This window comes from Sinohyriopsis cumingii, unplaced genomic scaffold (assembly GCF_028554795.1).
Source record: "Sinohyriopsis cumingii isolate HCF-2022 unplaced genomic scaffold, ASM2855479v2 utg000573l, whole genome shotgun sequence".
NCBI lineage: Eukaryota > Metazoa > Mollusca > Bivalvia > Unionida > Unionidae > Sinohyriopsis > Sinohyriopsis cumingii.
Genome location: NW_028315911.1, coordinates 21426 through 42850, shown reverse-complemented (window position 1 = coordinate 42850; position 21425 = coordinate 21426).

The following is a 21425-nucleotide window of genomic DNA, read 5'->3' as shown; positions in this document are numbered from 1 at the left end:
AAGGACATTAATTACTACTAATAGTACTAGAACTATTCCAACCTTACCGCTAAACAAGCATATCAATAATTCGCTCCATATTGGGTTTTTGATTTGTCTTAAGAATCGTTTGGAGTAGCCCCTGTCCCTCAGAGTTCTGAATAGTGTGTTACTGGCCCTCTGAAAGTCCTCATTTCTTGTACACAGCCTGTGGAATCTAATTATTTGCGATTTAAGAATCCCCATAAATGTATGTCTTGGATGGAACGAGGATTTATGGAGCAACTGGTGTGTGTCGGTGGGTTTAAAATAGACTTTAGAGTCAAGTTTTCCAGTCTTTTCGAAATCTGGCCCTTTAAAAATGGTCGTATCTAAAAAATCTACCGAATTCTCCATTACATTTGCTTTTAATTTGACCGATGGGTGGAAATTGTTTAAAATCGAGAAGAACTGATCAAATTTTTTTCGTGAAAGTGTCCAAATCAAAAAGATGTCATCCAAAAATCTAAGGTAAACAAGTGGGAGATAATTACACTTTTTGAAAACTTCTTTCTCCCATTCGGCCATAAAAATATTTGCATAATTTGGGGCAAATTTCTTCCCCATGGCGGTCCCTGAAACTTGTAAATACCATTTTCCATTGAATTCAAAGTCATTGTTAACCAAACCCAGATTCAACAGTTCTAAAATTTCCAGGTCTGGTCTTTTCGGGTCGGGGTTACTCCTGAAACAACTCCTTACTGCTCCTAAGCCTGCCATGTTGTCGATATTAGTATACATGCTTTCTACTTCTAAAGTAACGAGAAGGCTGTTTTGTGGAATTTGGATATGCCTAATTTTATCTAAAAAATCGTTCGTATCTCTGAGATATGCTGGATGTTTCGTGGCTAAAGGTGCTAAAAAGGAATCTATGTATTCAGATATTCGATAAGATTCGCTCCCCACATCCGATACGATCGGTCTACCCTGTGGAATTTTGAACGGAATATACCAAGTTTCTGGTTCTTTATGAATTTTTGGCAAAGTGTACATGTGTCTCGGTCTGGGATTCTCGGGTGGGGTTAAGTAAGCTGCTTGTTTCTTATTTATGCATCTATTTTTCAATAATCTGTGTACAATCAGTATAATCTTTTTACCCGTTTCGGGATAAATCGGGTTTTGTATTTGTCTGTAATGTTTCTTATTACTTAGTTGTTGTTGTATTTCCTGTATATAATCCTCTGTGTCTAAAATGACTGTGGCCGAACCTTTATCGGCTTTTCTTATCACAATATTTGTATCTTGTTTTAGAGAATTTATGGACGCTAATTCTTCTTGAGTTAGATTTGGTTTTTCTTTATCAAATTTCCATCGTGAAATTTGTTTAAAAACTTCATCAGTAATGTTTCTAATGGTTGAAGGAAATGTAGAAAGTGGAGGGCACCATTCGCTTTTTCCCACAAACGGGACACTCACCGATTTGTTCTTTAAATGAAAGAAATGAGTTATCATCAATTTTCTAGTAAATTCTTTCACCGGTTAGGGTTAGGTTTTAAAGGCAGGATGGGAGTTTATAAACTCCCACGTGCACTAGCCTAGGGAGAATTAATCGCGTTACCTCTTTATTTTGTTTCTTATTAAAATGTCGCATAGGTTTTTGTTCTTTTGATATGCTGTAACGAGCTTTTGATGATAAATTAGGGTTAGGGTTAGGGTTAGGGTTAGGGTTAGGTTAGGTTAGGGTTAGGGTTAGGGTTTAGGGTTAGGGTTAGGGTTTAGGGTTAGGGTTAGGGTTAGGGTTAGGGTTTAGGGTTAGGGTTAGGGTTAGGTTATATCTATATAAGGGAGTAATGTAGCATTACTCCAAGCACTGGCCTAAGGAGAATTACTCTAAAGACTATATACTTATAAATATATATATTTTATTACGAGGATGTATATTAAAATCCCTATGGTTGACGAATGTAAGGACATTAATTACTACTAATAGTACTAGAACTATTCCAACCTTACCGCTAAACAAGCATATCAATAATTCGCTCCATATTGGGTTTCTGCTTGGTATCGAACCTAGGACCTCTGAATGCGAGATAAGACAACTATCGCCTGCCTGCACGTTCCAGCACCCATACTACCACGGCCACCTCCACATCACCATAAAATGATGTTTCGGTTGCCGTTCATATACGGTACTAGAACGTGCAGACACTCTCGAAACTTTAGATATATATATCGTATGTCCTAAGATACCTTGGCACTGGCAAAGTTAGGTTATATCTATATAAGGGAGTAATGTAGCATTACTCCAAGCACTGGCCTAAGGAGAATTACTCTAAAGACTATATACTTATAAATATATATATTTTATTACGAGGATGTATATTAAAATCCCTATGCTTGACGAATGTAAGGACATTAATTACTACTAATAGTACTAGAACTATTCCAACCTTACCGCTAAACAAGCATATCAATAATTCGCTCCATATTGGGTTTTTGATTTGTCTTAAGAATCGTTTGGAGTAGCCCCTGTCCCTCAGAGTTCTGAATAGTGTGTTACTGGCCCTCTGAAAGTCCTCATTTCTTGTACACAGCCTGTGGAATCTAATTATTTGCGATTTAAGAATCCCCATAAATGTATGTCTTGGATGGAACGAGGATTTATGGAGCAACTGGTGTGTGTCGGTGGGTTTAAAATAGACTTTAGAGTCAAGTTTTCCAGTCTTTTCGAAATCTGGCCCTTTAAAAATGGTCGTATCTAAAAAATCTACCGAATTCTCCATTACATTTGCTTTTAATTTGACCGATGGGTGGAAATTGTTTAAAATCGAGAAGAACTGATCAAATTTTTTTCGTGAAAGTGTCCAAATCAAAAAGATGTCATCCAAAAATCTAAGGTAAACAAGTGGGAGATAATTACACTTTTTGAAAACTTCTTTCTCCCATTCGGCCATAAAAATATTTGCATAATTTGGGGCAAATTTCTTCCCCATGGCGGTCCCTGAAACTTGTAAATACCATTTTCCATTGAATTCAAAGTCATTGTTAACCAAACCCAGATTCAACAGTTCTAAAATTTCCAGGTCTGGTCTTTTCGGGTCGGGGTTACTCCTGAAACAACTCCTTACTGCTCCTAAGCCTGCCATGTTGTCGATATTAGTATACATGCTTTCTACTTCTAAAGTAACGAGAAGGCTGTTTTGTGGAATTTGGATATGCCTAATTTTATCTAAAAAATCGTTCGTATCTCTGAGATATGCTGGATGTTTCGTGGCTAAAGGTGCTAAAAAGGAATCTATGTATTCAGATATTCGATAAGATTCGCTCCCCACATCCGATACGATCGGTCTACCCTGTGGAATTTTGAACGGAATATACCAAGTTTCTGGTTCTTTATGAATTTTTGGCAAAGTGTACATGTGTCTCGGTCTGGGATTCTCGGGTGGGGTTAAGTAAGCTGCTTGTTTCTTATTTATGCATCTATTTTTCAATAATCTGTGTACAATCAGTATAATCTTTTTACCCGTTTCGGGATAAATCGGGTTTTGTATTTGTCTGTAATGTTTCTTATTACTTAGTTGTTGTTGTATTTCCTGTATATAATCCTCTGTGTCTAAAATGACTGTGGCCGAACCTTTATCGGCTTTTCTTATCACAATATTTGTATCTTGTTTTAGAGAATTTATGGACGCTAATTCTTCTTGAGTTAGATTTGGTTTTTCTTTATCAAATTTCCATCGTGAAATTTGTTTAAAAACTTCATCAGTAATGTTTCTAATGGTTGAAGGAAATGTAGAAAGTGGAGGGCACCATTCGCTTTTTCCCACAAACGGGACACTCACCGATTTGTTCTTTAAATGAAAGAAATGAGTTATCATCAATTTTCTAGTAAATTCTTTCACCGGTTAGGGTTAGGTTTTAAAGGCAGGATGGGAGTTTATAAACTCCCACGTGCACTAGCCTAGGGAGAATTAATCGCGTTACCTCTTTATTTTGTTTCTTATTAAAATGTCGCATAGGTTTTTGTTCTTTTGATATGCTGTAACGAGCTTTTGATGATAAATTAGGGTTAGGGTTAGGGTTAGGGTTAGGGTTAGGTTAGGTTAGGGTTAGGGTTAGGGTTTAGGGTTAGGGTTAGGGTTTAGGGTTAGGGTTAGGGTTAGGGTTAGGGTTTAGGGTTAGGGTTAGGGTTAGGTTATATCTATATAAGGGAGTAATGTAGCATTACTCCAAGCACTGGCCTAAGGAGAATTACTCTAAAGACTATATACTTATAAATATATATATTTTATTACGAGGATGTATATTAAAATCCCTATGGTTGACGAATGTAAGGACATTAATTACTACTAATAGTACTAGAACTATTCCAACCTTACCGCTAAACAAGCATATCAATAATTCGCTCCATATTGGGTTTCTGCTTGGTATCGAACCTAGGACCTCTGAATGCGAGATAAGACAACTATCGCCTGCCTGCACGTTCCAGCACCCATACTACCACGGCCACCTCCACATCACCATAAAATGATGTTTCGGTTGCCGTTCATATACGGTACTAGAACGTGCAGACACTCTCGAAACTTTAGATATATATATCGTATGTCCTAAGATACCTTGGCACTGGCAAAGTTAGGTTATATCTATATAAGGGAGTAATGTAGCATTACTCCAAGCACTGGCCTAAGGAGAATTACTCTAAAGACTATATACTTATAAATATATATATTTTATTACGAGGATGTATATTAAAATCCCTATGCTTGACGAATGTAAGGACATTAATTACTACTAATAGTACTAGAACTATTCCAACCTTACCGCTAAACAAGCATATCAATAATTCGCTCCATATTGGGTTTTTGATTTGTCTTAAGAATCGTTTGGAGTAGCCCCTGTCCCTCAGAGTTCTGAATAGTGTGTTACTGGCCCTCTGAAAGTCCTCATTTCTTGTACACAGCCTGTGGAATCTAATTATTTGCGATTTAAGAATCCCCATAAATGTATGTCTTGGATGGAACGAGGATTTATGGAGCAACTGGTGTGTGTCGGTGGGTTTAAAATAGACTTTAGAGTCAAGTTTTCCAGTCTTTTCGAAATCTGGCCCTTTAAAAATGGTCGTATCTAAAAAATCTACCGAATTCTCCATTACATTTGCTTTTAATTTGACCGATGGGTGGAAATTGTTTAAAATCGAGAAGAACTGATCAAATTTTTTTCGTGAAAGTGTCCAAATCAAAAAGATGTCATCCAAAAATCTAAGGTAAACAAGTGGGAGATAATTACACTTTTTGAAAACTTCTTTCTCCCATTCGGCCATAAAAATATTTGCATAATTTGGGGCAAATTTCTTCCCCATGGCGGTCCCTGAAACTTGTAAATACCATTTTCCATTGAATTCAAAGTCATTGTTAACCAAACCCAGATTCAACAGTTCTAAAATTTCCAGGTCTGGTCTTTTCGGGTCGGGGTTACTCCTGAAACAACTCCTTACTGCTCCTAAGCCTGCCATGTTGTCGATATTAGTATACATGCTTTCTACTTCTAAAGTAACGAGAAGGCTGTTTTGTAGAATTTGGATATGCCTAATTTTATCTAAAAAATCGTTCGTATCTCTGAGATATGCTGGATGTTTCGTGGCTAAAGGTGCTAAAAAGGAATCTATGTATTCAGATATTCGATAAGATTCGCTCCCCACATCCGATACGATCGGTCTACCCTGTGGAATTTTGAACGGAATATACCAAGTTTCTGGTTCTTTATGAATTTTTGGCAAAGTGTACATGTGTCTCGGTCTGGGATTCTCGGGTGGGGTTAAGTAAGCTGCTTGTTTCTTATTTATGCATCTATTTTTCAATAATCTGTGTACAATCAGTATAATCTTTTTACCCGTTTCGGGATAAATCGGGTTTTGTATTTGTCTGTAATGTTTCTTATTACTTAGTTGTTGTTGTATTTCCTGTATATAATCCTCTGTGTCTAAAATGACTGTGGCCGAACCTTTATCGGCTTTTCTTATCACAATATTTGTATCTTGTTTTAGAGAATTTATGGACGCTAATTCTTCTTGAGTTAGATTTGGTTTTTCTTTATCAAATTTCCATCGTGAAATTTGTTTAAAAACTTCATCAGTAATGTTTCTAATGGTTGAAGGAAATGTAGAAAGTGGAGGGCACCATTCGCTTTTTCCCACAAACGGGACACTCACCGATTTGTTCTTTAAATGAAAGAAATGAGTTATCATCAATTTTCTAGTAAATTCTTTCACCGGTTAGGGTTAGGTTTTAAAGGCAGGATGGGAGTTTATAAACTCCCACGTGCACTAGCCTAGGGAGAATTAATCGCGTTACCTCTTTATTTTGTTTCTTATTAAAATGTCGCATAGGTTTTTGTTCTTTTGATATGCTGTAACGAGCTTTTGATGATAAATTAGGGTTAGGGTTAGGGTTAGGGTTAGGGTTAGGTTAGGTTAGGGTTAGGGTTAGGGTTTAGGGTTAGGGTTAGGGTTTAGGGTTAGGGTTAGGGTTAGGTTATATCTATATAAGGGAGTAATGTAGCATTACTCCAAGCACTGGCCTAAGGAGAATTACTCTAAAGACTATATACTTATAAATATATATATTTTATTACGAGGATGTATATTAAAATCCCTATGGTTGACGAATGTAAGGACATTAATTACTACTAATAGTACTAGAACTATTCCAACCTTACCGCTAAACAAGCATATCAATAATTCGCTCCATATTGGGTTTCTGCTTGGTATCGAACCTAGGACCTCTGAATGCGAGATAAGACAACTATCGCCTGCCTGCACGTTCCAGCACCCATACTACCACGGCCACCTCCACATCACCATAAAATGATGTTTCGGTTGCCGTTCATATACGGTACTAGAACGTGCAGACACTCTCGAAACTTTAGATATATATATCGTATGTCCTAAGATACCTTGGCACTGGCAAAGTTAGGTTATATCTATATAAGGGAGTAATGTAGCATTACTCCAAGCACTGGCCTAAGGAGAATTACTCTAAAGACTATATACTTATAAATATATATATTTTATTACGAGGATGTATATTAAAATCCCTATGCTTGACGAATGTAAGGACATTAATTACTACTAATAGTACTAGAACTATTCCAACCTTACCGCTAAACAAGCATATCAATAATTCGCTCCATATTGGGTTTTTGATTTGTCTTAAGAATCGTTTGGAGTAGCCCCTGTCCCTCAGAGTTCTGAATAGTGTGTTACTGGCCCTCTGAAAGTCCTCATTTCTTGTACACAGCCTGTGGAATCTAATTATTTGCGATTTAAGAATCCCCATAAATGTATGTCTTGGATGGAACGAGGATTTATGGAGCAACTGGTGTGTGTCGGTGGGTTTAAAATAGACTTTAGAGTCAAGTTTTCCAGTCTTTTCGAAATCTGGCCCTTTAAAAATGGTCGTATCTAAAAAATCTACCGAATTCTCCATTACATTTGCTTTTAATTTGACCGATGGGTGGAAATTGTTTAAAATCGAGAAGAACTGATCAAATTTTTTTCGTGAAAGTGTCCAAATCAAAAAGATGTCATCCAAAAATCTAAGGTAAACAAGTGGGAGATAATTACACTTTTTGAAAACTTCTTTCTCCCATTCGGCCATAAAAATATTTGCATAATTTGGGGCAAATTTCTTCCCCATGGCGGTCCCTGAAACTTGTAAATACCATTTTCCATTGAATTCAAAGTCATTGTTAACCAAACCCAGATTCAACAGTTCTAAAATTTCCAGGTCTGGTCTTTTCGGGTCGGGGTTACTCCTGAAACAACTCCTTACTGCTCCTAAGCCTGCCATGTTGTCGATATTAGTATACATGCTTTCTACTTCTAAAGTAACGAGAAGGCTGTTTTGTGGAATTTGGATATGCCTAATTTTATCTAAAAAATCGTTCGTATCTCTGAGATATGCTGGATGTTTCGTGGCTAAAGGTGCTAAAAAGGAATCTATGTATTCAGATATTCGATAAGATTCGCTCCCCACATCCGATACGATCGGTCTACCCTGTGGAATTTTGAACGGAATATACCAAGTTTCTGGTTCTTTATGAATTTTTGGCAAAGTGTACATGTGTCTCGGTCTGGGATTCTCGGGTGGGGTTAAGTAAGCTGCTTGTTTCTTATTTATGCATCTATTTTTCAATAATCTGTGTACAATCAGTATAATCTTTTTACCCGTTTCGGGATAAATCGGGTTTTGTATTTGTCTGTAATGTTTCTTATTACTTAGTTGTTGTTGTATTTCCTGTATATAATCCTCTGTGTCTAAAATGACTGTGGCCGAACCTTTATCGGCTTTTCTTATCACAATATTTGTATCTTGTTTTAGAGAATTTATGGACGCTAATTCTTCTTGAGTTAGATTTGGTTTTTCTTTATCAAATTTCCATCGTGAAATTTGTTTAAAAACTTCATCAGTAATGTTTCTAATGGTTGAAGGAAATGTAGAAAGTGGAGGGCACCATTCGCTTTTTCCCACAAACGGGACACTCACCGATTTGTTCTTTAAATGAAAGAAATGAGTTATCATCAATTTTCTAGTAAATTCTTTCACCGGTTAGGGTTAGGTTTTAAAGGCAGGATGGGAGTTTATAAACTCCCACGTGCACTAGCCTAGGGAGAATTAATCGCGTTACCTCTTTATTTTGTTTCTTATTAAAATGTCGCATAGGTTTTTGTTCTTTTGATATGCTGTAACGAGCTTTTGATGATAAATTAGGGTTAGGGTTAGGGTTAGGTTAGGTTAGGGTTAGGGTTAGGGTTTAGGGTTAGGGTTAGGGTTAGGGTTAGGGTTTAGGGTTAGGGTTAGGGTTAGGGTTAGGTTATATCTATATAAGGGAGTAATGTAGCATTACTCCAAGCACTGGCCTAAGGAGAATTACTCTAAAGACTATATACTTATAAATATATATATTTTATTACGAGGATGTATATTAAAATCCCTATGGTTGACGAATGTAAGGACATTAATTACTACTAATAGTGCTAGAACTATTCCAACCTTACCGCTAAACAAGCATATCAATAATTCGCTCCATATTGGGTTTCTGCTTGGTATCGAACCTAGGACCTCTGAATGCGAGATAAGACAACTATCGCCTGCCTGCACGTTCCAGCACCCATACTACCACGGCCACCTCCACATCACCATAAAATGATGTTTCGGTTGCCGTTCATATACGGTACTAGAACGTGCAGACACTCTCGAAACTTTAGATATATATATCGTATGTCCTAAGATACCTTGGCACTGGCAAAGTTAGGTTATATCTATATAAGGGAGTAATGTAGCATTACTCCAAGCACTGGCCTAAGGAGAATTACTCTAAAGACTATATACTTATAAATATATATATTTTATTACGAGGATGTATATTAAAATCCCTATGGTTGACGAATGTAAGGACATTAATTACTACTAATAGTACTAGAACTATTCCAACCTTACCGCTAAAAAAGCATATCAATAATTCGCTCCATATTGGGTTTCTGCTTGGTATCGAACCTAGGACCTCTGAATGCGAGATAAGACAACTATCGCCTGCCTGCACGTTCCAGCACCCATACTACCACGGCCACCTCCACATCACCATAAAATGATGTTTCGGTTGCCGTTCATATACGGTACTAGAACGTGCAGACACTCTCGAAACTTTAGATATATATATCGTATGTCCTAAGATACCTTGGCACTGGCAAAGTTAGGTTATATCTATATAAGGGAGTAATGTAGCATTACTCCAAGCACTGGCCTAAGGAGAATTACTCTAAAGACTATATACTTATAAATATATATATTTTATTACGAGGATGTATATTAAAATCCCTATGGTTGACGAATGTAAGGACATTAATTACTACTAATAGTACTAGAACTATTCCAACCTTACCGCTAAACAAGCATATCAATAATTCGCTCCATATTGGGTTTCTGCTTGGTATCGAACCTAGGACCTCTGAATGCGAGATAAGACAACTATCGCCTGCCTGCACGTTCCAGCACCCATACTACCACGGCCACCTCCACATCACCATAAAATGATGTTTCGGTTGCCGTTCATATACGGTACTAGAACGTGCAGACACTCTCGAAACTTTAGATATATATATCGTATGTCCTAAGATACCTTGGCACTGGCAAAGTTAGGTTATATCTATATAAGGGAGTAATGTAGCATTACTCCAAGCACTGGCCTAAGGAGAATTACTCTAAAGACTATATACTTATAAATATATATATTTTATTACGAGGATGTATATTAAAATCCCTATGGTTGACGAATGTAAGGACATTAATTACTACTAATAGTACTAGAACTATTCCAACCTTACCGCTAAACAAGCATATCAATAATTCGCTCCATATTGGGTTTTTGATTTGTCTTAAGAATCGTTTGGAGTAGCCCCTGTCCCTCAGAGTTCTGAATAGTGTGTTACTGGCCCTCTGAAAGTCCTCATTTCTTGTACACAGCCTGTGGAATCTAATTATTTGCGATTTAAGAATCCCCATAAATGTATGTCTTGGATGGAACGAGGATTTATGGAGCAACTGGTGTGTGTCGGTGGGTTTAAAATAGACTTTAGAGTCAAGTTTTCCAGTCTTTTCGAAATCTGGCCCTTTAAAAATGGTCGTATCTAAAAAATCTACCGAATTCTCCATTACATTTGCTTTTAATTTGACCGATGGGTGGAAATTGTTTAAAATCGAGAAGAACTGATCAAATTTTTTTCGTGAAAGTGTCCAAATCAAAAAGATGTCATCCAAAAATCTAAGGTAAACAAGTGGGAGATAATTACACTTTTTGAAAACTTCTTTCTCCCATTCGGCCATAAAAATATTTGCATAATTTGGGGCAAATTTCTTCCCCATGGCGGTCCCTGAAACTTGTAAATACCATTTTCCATTGAATTCAAAGTCATTGTTAACCAAACCCAGATTCAACAGTTCTAAAATTTCCAGGTCTGGTCTTTTCGGGTCGGGGTTACTCCTGAAACAACTCCTTACTGCTCCTAAGCCTGCCATGTTGTCGATATTAGTATACATGCTTTCTACTTCTAAAGTAACGAGAAGGCTGTTTTGTGGAATTTGGATATGCCTAATTTTATCTAAAAAATCGTTCGTATCTCTGAGATATGCTGGATGTTTCGTGGCTAAAGGTGCTAAAAAGGAATCTATGTATTCAGATATTCGATAAGATTCGCTCCCCACATCCGATACGATCGGTCTACCCTGTGGAATTTTGAACGGAATATACCAAGTTTCTGGTTCTTTATGAATTTTTGGCAAAGTGTACATGTGTCTCGGTCTGGGATTCTCGGGTGGGGTTAAGTAAGCTGCTTGTTTCTTATTTATGCATCTATTTTTCAATAATCTGTGTACAATCAGTATAATCTTTTTACCCGTTTCGGGATAAATCGGGTTTTGTATTTGTCTGTAATGTTTCTTATTACTTAGTTGTTGTTGTATTTCCTGTATATAATCCTCTGTGTCTAAAATGACTGTGGCCGAACCTTTTTCGGCTTTTCTTATCACAATATTTGTATCTTGTTTTAGAGAATTTATGGACGCTAATTCTTCTTGAGTTAGATTTGGTTTTTCTTTATCAAATTTCCATCGTGAAATTTGTTTAAAAACTTCATCAGTAATGTTTCTAATGGTTGAAGGAAATGTAGAAAGTGGAGGGCACCATTCGCTTTTTCCCACAAACGGGACACTCACCGATTTGTTCTTTAAATGAAAGAAATGAGTTATCATCAATTTTCTAGTAAATTCTTTCACCGGTTAGGGTTAGGTTTTAAAGGCAGGATGGGAGTTTATAAACTCCCACGTGCACTAGCCTAGGGAGAATTAATCGCGTTACCTCTTTATTTTGTTTCTTATTAAAATGTCGCATAGGTTTTTGTTCTTTTGATATGCTGTAACGAGCTTTTGATGATAAATTAGGGTTAGGGTTAGGGTTAGGGTTAGGGTTAGGTTAGGTTAGGGTTAGGGTTAGGGTTTAGGGTTAGGGTTAGGGTTAGGGTTAGGGTTTAGGGTTAGGGTTAGGGTTAGGTTATATCTATATAAGGGAGTAATGTAGCATTACTCCAAGCACTGGCCTAAGGAGAATTACTCTAAAGACTATATACTTATAAATATATATATTTTATTACGAGGATGTATATTAAAATCCCTATGGTTGACGAATGTAAGGACATTAATTACTACTAATAGTATTAGAACTATTCCAACCTTACCGCTAAACAAGCATATCAATAATTCGCTCCATATTGGGTTTCTGCTTGGTATCGAACCTAGGACCTCTGAATGCGAGATAAGACAACTATCGCCTGCCTGCACGTTCCAGCACCCATACTACCACGGCCACCTCCACATCACCATAAAATGATGTTTCGGTTGCCGTTCATATACGGTACTAGAACGTGCAGACACTCTCGAAACTTTAGATATATATATCGTATGTCCTAAGATACCTTGGCACTGGCAAAGTTAGGTTATATCTATATAAGGGAGTAATGTAGCATTACTCCAAGCACTGGCCTAAGGAGAATTACTCTAAAGACTATATACTTATAAATATATATATTTTATTACGAGGATGTATATTAAAATCCCTATGCTTGACGAATGTAAGGACATTAATTACTACTAATAGTACTAGAACTATTCCAACCTTACCGCTAAACAAGCATATCAATAATTCGCTCCATATTGGGTTTTTGATTTGTCTTAAGAATCGTTTGGAGTAGCCCCTGTCCCTCAGAGTTCTGAATAGTGTGTTACTGGCCCTCTGAAAGTCCTCATTTCTTGTACACAGCCTGTGGAATCTAATTATTTGCGATTTAAGAATCCCCATAAATGTATGTCTTGGATGGAACGAGGATTTATGGAGCAACTGGTGTGTGTCGGTGGGTTTAAAATAGACTTTAGAGTCAAGTTTTCCAGTCTTTTCGAAATCTGGCCCTTTAAAAATGGTCGTATCTAAAAAATCTACCGAATTCTCCATTACATTTGCTTTTAATTTGACCGATGGGTGGAAATTGTTTAAAATCGAGAAGAACTGATCAAATTTTTTTCGTGAAAGTGTCCAAATCAAAAAGATGTCATCCAAAAATCTAAGGTAAACAAGTGGGAGATAATTACACTTTTTGAAAACTTCTTTCTCCCATTCGGCCATAAAAATATTTGCATAATTTGGGGCAAATTTCTTCCCCATGGCGGTCCCTGAAACTTGTAAATACCATTTTCCATTGAATTCAAAGTCATTGTTAACCAAACCCAGATTCAACAGTTCTAAAATTTCCAGGTCTGGTCTTTTCGGGTCGGGGTTACTCCTGAAACAACTCCTTACTGCTCCTAAGCCTGCCATGTTGTCGATATTAGTATACATGCTTTCTACTTCTAAAGTAACGAGAAGGCTGTTTTGTGGAATTTGGATATGCCTAATTTTATCTAAAAAATCGTTCGTATCTCTGAGATATGCTGGATGTTTCGTGGCTAAAGGTGCTAAAAAGGAATCTATGTATTCAGATATTCGATAAGATTCGCTCCCCACATCCGATACGATCGGTCTACCCTGTGGAATTTTGAACGGAATATACCAAGTTTCTGGTTCTTTATGAATTTTTGGCAAAGTGTACATGTGTCTCGGTCTGGGATTCTCGGGTGGGGTTAAGTAAGCTGCTTGTTTCTTATTTATGCATCTATTTTTCAATAATCTGTGTACAATCAGTATAATCTTTTTACCCGTTTCGGGATAAATCGGGTTTTGTATTTGTCTGTAATGTTTCTTATTACTTAGTTGTTGTTGTATTTCCTGTATATAATCCTCTGTGTCTAAAATGACTGTGGCCGAACCTTTATCGGCTTTTCTTATCACAATATTTGTATCTTGTTTTAGAGAATTTATGGACGCTAATTCTTCTTGAGTTAGATTTGGTTTTTCTTTATCAAATTTCCATCGTGAAATTTGTTTAAAAACTTCATCAGTAATGTTTCTAATGGTTGAAGGAAATGTAGAAAGTGGAGGGCACCATTCGCTTTTTCCCACAAACGGGACACTCACCGATTTGTTCTTTAAATGAAAGAAATGAGTTATCATCAATTTTCTAGTAAATTCTTTCACCGGTTAGGGTTAGGTTTTAAAGGCAGGATGGGAGTTTATAAACTCCCACGTGCACTAGCCTAGGGAGAATTAATCGCGTTACCTCTTTATTTTGTTTCTTATTAAAATGTCGCATAGGTTTTTGTTCTTTTGATATGCTGTAACGAGCTTTTGATGATAAATTAGGGTTAGGGTTAGGGTTAGGTTAGGTTAGGGTTAGGGTTAGGGTTTAGGGTTAGGGTTAGGGTTAGGGTTTAGGGTTAGGGTTAGGGTTAGGGTTAGGTTATATCTATATAAGGGAGTAATGTAGCATTACTCCAAGCACTGGCCTAAGGAGAATTACTCTAAAGACTATATACTTATAAATATATATATTTTATTACGAGGATGTATATTAAAATCCCTATGGTTGACGAATGTAAGGACATTAATTACTACTAATAGTGCTAGAACTATTCCAACCTTACCGCTAAACAAGCATATCAATAATTCGCTCCATATTGGGTTTCTGCTTGGTATCGAACCTAGGACCTCTGAATGCGAGATAAGACAACTATCGCCTGCCTGCACGTTCCAGCACCCATACTACCACGGCCACCTCCACATCACCATAAAATGATGTTTCGGTTGCCGTTCATATACGGTACTAGAACGTGCAGACACTCTCGAAACTTTAGATATATATATCGTATGTCCTAAGATACCTTGGCACTGGCAAAGTTAGGTTATATCTATATAAGGGAGTAATGTAGCATTACTCCAAGCACTGGCCTAAGGAGAATTACTCTAAAGACTATATACTTATAAATATATATATTTTATTACGAGGATGTATATTAAAATCCCTATGCTTGACGAATGTAAGGACATTAATTACTACTAATAGTACTAGAACTATTCCAACCTTACCGCTAAACAAGCATATCAATAATTCGCTCCATATTGGGTTTTTGATTTGTCTTAAGAATCGTTTGGAGTAGCCCCTGTCCCTCAGAGTTCTGAATAGTGTGTTACTGGCCCTCTGAAAGTCCTCATTTCTTGTACACAGCCTGTGGAATCTAATTATTTGCGATTTAAGAATCCCCATAAATGTATGTCTTGGATGGAACGAGGATTTATGGAGCAACTGGTGTGTGTCGGTGGGTTTAAAATAGACTTTAGAGTCAAGTTTTCCAGTCTTTTCGAAATCTGGCCCTTTAAAAATGGTCGTATCTAAAAAATCTACCGAATTCTCCATTACATTTGCTTTTAATTTGACCGATGGGTGGAAATTGTTTAAAATCGAGAAGAACTGATCAAATTTTTTTCGTGAAAGTGTCCAAATCAAAAAGATGTCATCCAAAAATCTAAGGTAAACAAGTGGGAGATAATTACACTTTTTGAAAACTTCTTTCTCCCATTCGGCCATAAAAATATTTGCATAATTTGGGGCAAATTTCTTCCCCATGGCGGTCCCTGAAACTTGTAAATACCATTTTCCATTGAATTCAAAGTCATTGTTAACCAAACCCAGATTCAACAGTTCTAAAATTTCCAGGTCTGGTCTTTTCGGGTCGGGGTTACTCCTGAAACAACTCCTTACTGCTCCTAAGCCTGCCATGTTGTCGATATTAGTATACATGCTTTCTACTTCTAAAGTAACGAGAAGGCTGTTTTGTGGAATTTGGATATGCCTAATTTTATCTAAAAAATCGTTCGTATCTCTGAGATATGCTGGATGTTTCGTGGCTAAAGGTGCTAAAAAGGAATCTATGTATTCAGATATTCGATAAGATTCGCTCCCCACATCCGATACGATCGGTCTACCCTGTGGAATTTTGAACGGAATATACCAAGTTTCTGGTTCTTTATGAATTTTTGGCAAAGTGTACATGTGTCTCGGTCTGGGATTCTCGGGTGGGGTTAAGTAAGCTGCTTGTTTCTTATTTATGCATCTATTTTTCAATAATCTGTGTACAATCAGTATAATCTTTTTACCCGTTTCGGGATAAATCGGGTTTTGTATTTGTCTGTAATGTTTCTTATTACTTAGTTGTTGTTGTATTTCCTGTATATAATCCTCTGTGTCTAAAATGACTGTGGCCGAACCTTTATCGGCTTTTCTTATCACAATATTTGTATCTTGTTTTAGAGAATTTATGGACGCTAATTCTTCTTGAGTTAGATTTGGTTTTTCTTTATCAAATTTCCATCGTGAAATTTGTTTAAAAACTTCATCAGTAATGTTTCTAATGGTTGAAGGAAATGTAGAAAGTGGAGGGCACCATTCGCTTTTTCCCACAAACGGGACACTCACCGATTTGTTCTTTAAATGAAAGAAATGAGTTATCATCAATTTTCTAGTAAATTCTTTCACCGGTTAGGGTTAGGTTTTAAAGGCAGGATGGGAGTTTATAAACTCCCACGTGCACTAGCCTAGGGAGAATTAATCGCGTTACCTCTTTATTTTGTTTCTTATTAAAATGTCGCATAGGTTTTTGTTCTTTTGATATGCTGTAACGAGCTTTTGATGATAAATTAGGGTTAGGGTTAGGGTTAGGTTAGGTTAGGGTTAGGGTTAGGGTTTAGGGTTAGGGTTAGGGTTAGGGTTAGGGTTAGGGTTTAGGGTTAGGGTTAGGGTTAGGGTTAGGTTATATCTATATAAGGGAGTAATGTAGCATTACTCCAAGCACTGGCCTAAGGAGAATTACCCTAAAGACTATATACTTATAAATATATATATTTTATTACGAGGATGTATATTAAAATCCCTATGGTTGACGAATGTAAGGACATTAATTACTACTAATAGTGCTAGAACTATTCCAACCTTACCGCTAAACAAGCATATCAATAATTCGCTCCATATTGGGTTTCTGCTTGGTATCGAACCTAGGACCTCTGAATGCGAGATAAGACAACTATCGCCTGCCTGCACGTTCCAGCACCCATACTACCACGGCCACCTCCACATCACCATAAAATGATGTTTCGGTTGCCGTTCATATACGGTACTAGAACGTGCAGACACTCTCGAAACTTTAGATATATATATCGTATGTCCTAAGATACCTTGGCACTGGCAAAGTTAGGTTATATCTATATAAGGGAGTAATGTAGCATTACTCCAAGCACTGGCCTAAGGAGAATTACTCTAAAGACTATATACTTATAAATATATATATTTTATTACGAGGATGTATATTAAAATCCCTATGCTTGACGAATGTAAGGACATTAATTACTACTAATAGTACTAGAACTATTCCAACCTTACCGCTAAAAAAGCATATCAATAATTCGCTCCATATTGGGTTTCTGCTTGGTATCGAACCTAGGACCTCTGAATGCGAGATAAGACAACTATCGCCTGCCTGCACGTTCCAGCACCCATACTACCACGGCCACCTCCACATCACCATAAAATGATGTTTCGGTTGCCGTTCATATACGGTACTAGAACGTGCAGACACTCTCGAAACTTTAGATATATATATCGTATGTCCTAAGATACCTTGGGTTAGGGTTAGGGTTAGGGTTAGGGTTAGGGTTAGGGTTAGGGTTAGGGTTAGGGTTAGGTTATATCTATATAAGGGAGTAATGTAGCCTTACTCCAAGCACTGGCCTAAGGAGAATTACTCTAAAGACTATATACTTATAAATATATATATTTTATTACGAGGATGTATATTAAGATCCCTATGGTTGACGAATGTAAGGACATTAATTACCACTAATAGTACTAGGACTATTCCAACCTTACCGCTAAACAAGCATATCAATAATTCGCTCCATATTGGGTTTCTGCTTGGTATCGAACCTAGGGCCTCTGAATGCGAGATAAGACAACTATCGCCTGCCTGCACGTTCCAGCACGCATACTACCACGGCCACCTCCACATCACCAAAAAATGATGTTTCGGTTGCCGTTCATATACGGTACTAGAACGTGCAGACACTCTCGAAACTTTAGATATATATATATCGTATGTCCTAAGATACCTTGGCACTGGCAAAGTTAGGTTATATCTATATAAGGGAGTAATGTAGCCTTACTCCAAGCACTGGCCTAAGGAGAATTACTCTAAAGACTATATACTTATAAATATATATATTTTATTACGAGGATGTATATTAAGATCCCTATGGTTGACGAATGTAAGGACATTAATTACCACTAATAGTACTAGGACTATTCCAACCTTACCGCTAAACAAGCATATCAATAATTCGCTCCATATTGGGTTTCTGCTTGGTATCGAACCTAGGGCCTCTGAATGCGAGATAAGACAACTATCGCCTGCCTGCACGTTCCAGCACGCATACTACCACGGCCACCTCCACATCACCAAAAAATGATGTTTCGGTTGCCGTTCATATACGGTACTAGAACGTGCAGACACTCTCGAAACTTTAGATATATATATATCGTATGTCCTAAGATACCTTGGCACTGGCAAAGTTAGGTTATATCTATATAAGGGAGTAATGTAGCCTTACTCCAAGCACTGGCCTAAGGAGAATTACTCTAAAGACTATATACTTATAAATATATATATTTTATTACGAGGATGTATATTAAGATCCCTATGGTTGACGAATGTAAGGACATTAATTACCACTAATAGTACTAGGACTATTCCAACCTTACCGCTAAACAAGCATATCAATAATTCGCTCCATATTGGGTTTCTGCTTGGTATCGAACCTAGGGCCTCTGAATGCGAGATAAGACAACTATCGCCTGCCTGCACGTTCCAGCACGCATACTACCACGGCCACCTCCACATCACCAAAAAATGATGTTTCGGTTGCCGTTCATATACGGTACTAGAACGTGCAGACACTCTCGAAACTTTAGATATATATATATCGTATGTCCTAAGATACCTTGGCACTGGCAAAGTTAGGTTATATCTATATAAGGGAGTAATGTAGCCTTACTCCAAGCACTGGCCTAAGGAGAATTACTCTAAAGACTATATACTTATAAATATATATATTTTATTACGAGGATGTATATTAAGATCCCTATGGTTGACGAATGTAAGGACATTAATTACCACTAATAGTACTAGGACTATTCCAACCTTACCGCTAAACAAGCATATCAATAATTCGCTCCATATTGGGTTTCTGCTTGGTATCGAACCTAGGGCCTCTGAATGCGAGATAAGACAACTATCGCCTGCCTGCACGTTCCAGCACGCATACTACCACGGCCACCTCCACATCACCAAAAAATGATGTTTCGGTTGCCGTTCATATACGGTACTAGAACGTGCAGACACTCTCGAAACTTTAGATATATATATATCGTATGTCCTAAGATACCTTGGCACTGGCAAAGTTAGGTTATATCTATATAAGGGAGTAATGTAGCCTTACTCCAAGCACTGGCCTAAGGAGAATTACTCTAAAGACTATATACTTATAAATATATATATTTTATTACGAGGATGTATATTAAGATCCCTATGGTTGACGAATGTAAGGACATTAATTACCACTAATAGTACTAGGACTATTCCAACCTTACCGCTAAACAAGCATATCAATAATTCGCTCCATATTGGGTTTCTGCTTGGTATCGAACCTAGGGCCTCTGAATGCGAGATAAGACAACTATCGCCTGCCTGCACGTTCCAGCACGCATACTACCACGGCCACCTCCACATCACCAAAAAATGATGTTTCGGTTGCCGTTCATATACGGTACTAGAACGTGCAGACACTCTCGAAACTTTAGATATATATATATCGTATGTCCTAAGATACCTTGGCACTGGCAAAGTTAGGTTATATCTATATAAGGGAGTAATGTAGCCTTACTCCAAGCACTGGCCTAAGGAGAATTACTCTAAAGACTATATACTTATAAATATATATATTTTATTACGAGGATGTATATTAAGATCCCTATGGTTGACGAATGTAAGGACATTAATTACCACTAATAGTACTAGGACTATTCCAACCTTACCGCTAAACAAGCATATCAATAATTCGCTCCATATTGGGTTTCTGCTTGGTATCGAACCTAGGGCCTCTGAATGCGAGATAAGACAACTATCGCCTGCCTGCACGTTCCAGCACCCATACTACCACGGCCACCTCCACATCACCATAAAATGATGTTTCGGTTGCCGTTCATATACGGTACTAGAACGTGCAGACACTCTCGAAACTTTAGATATATATATCGTATGTCCTAAGATACCTTGGCACTGGCAAAGTTAGGTTATATCTATATAAGGGAGTAATGTAGCATTACTCCAAGCACTGGCCTAAGGAGAATTACTCTAAAGACTATATACTTATAAATATATATATTTTATTACGAGGATGTATATTAAAATCCCTATGCTTGACGAATGTAAGGACATTAATTACTATTAATAGTACTAGAACTATTCCAACCTTACCGCTAAACAAGCATATCAATAATTCGCTCCATATTGGGTTTTTGATTTGTCTTAAGAATCGTTTGGAGTAGCCCCTGTCCCTCAGAGTTCTGAATAGTGTGTTACTGGCCCTCTGAAAGTCCTCATTTCTTGTACACAGCCTGTGGAATCTAATTATTTGCGATTTAAGAATCCCCATAAATGTATGTCTTGGATGGAACGAGGATTTATGGAGCAACTGGTGTGTGTCGGTGGGTTTAAAATAGACTTTAGAGTCAAGTTTTCCAGTCTTTTCGAAATCTGGCCCTTTAAAAATGGTCGTATCTAAAAAATCTACCGAATTCTCCATTACATTTGCTTTTAATTTGACCGATGGGTGGAAATTGTTTAAAATCGAGAAGAACTGATCAAATTTTTTTCGTGAAAGTGTCCAAATCAAAAAGATGTCATCCAAAAATCTAAGGTAAACAAGTGGGAGATAATTACACTTTTTGAAAACTTCTTTCTCCCATTCGGCCATAAAAATATTTGCATAATTTGGGGCAAATTTCTTCCCCATGGCGGTCCCTGAAACTTGTAAATACCATTTTCCATTGAATTCAAAGTCATTGTTAACCAAACCCAGATTCAACAGTTCTAAAATTTCCAGGTCTGGTCTTTTCGGGTCGGGGTTACTCCTGAAACAACTCCTTACTGCTCCTAAGCCTGCCATGTTGTCGATATTAGTATACATGCTTTCTACTTCTAAAGTAACGAGAAGGCTGTTTTGTGGAATTTGGATATGCCTAATTTTATCTAAAAAATCGTTCGTATCTCTGAGATATGCTGGATGTTTCGTGGCTAAAGGTGCTAAAAAGGAATCTATGTATTCAGATATTCGATAAGATTCGCTCCCCACATCCGATACGATCGGTCTACCCTGTGGAATTT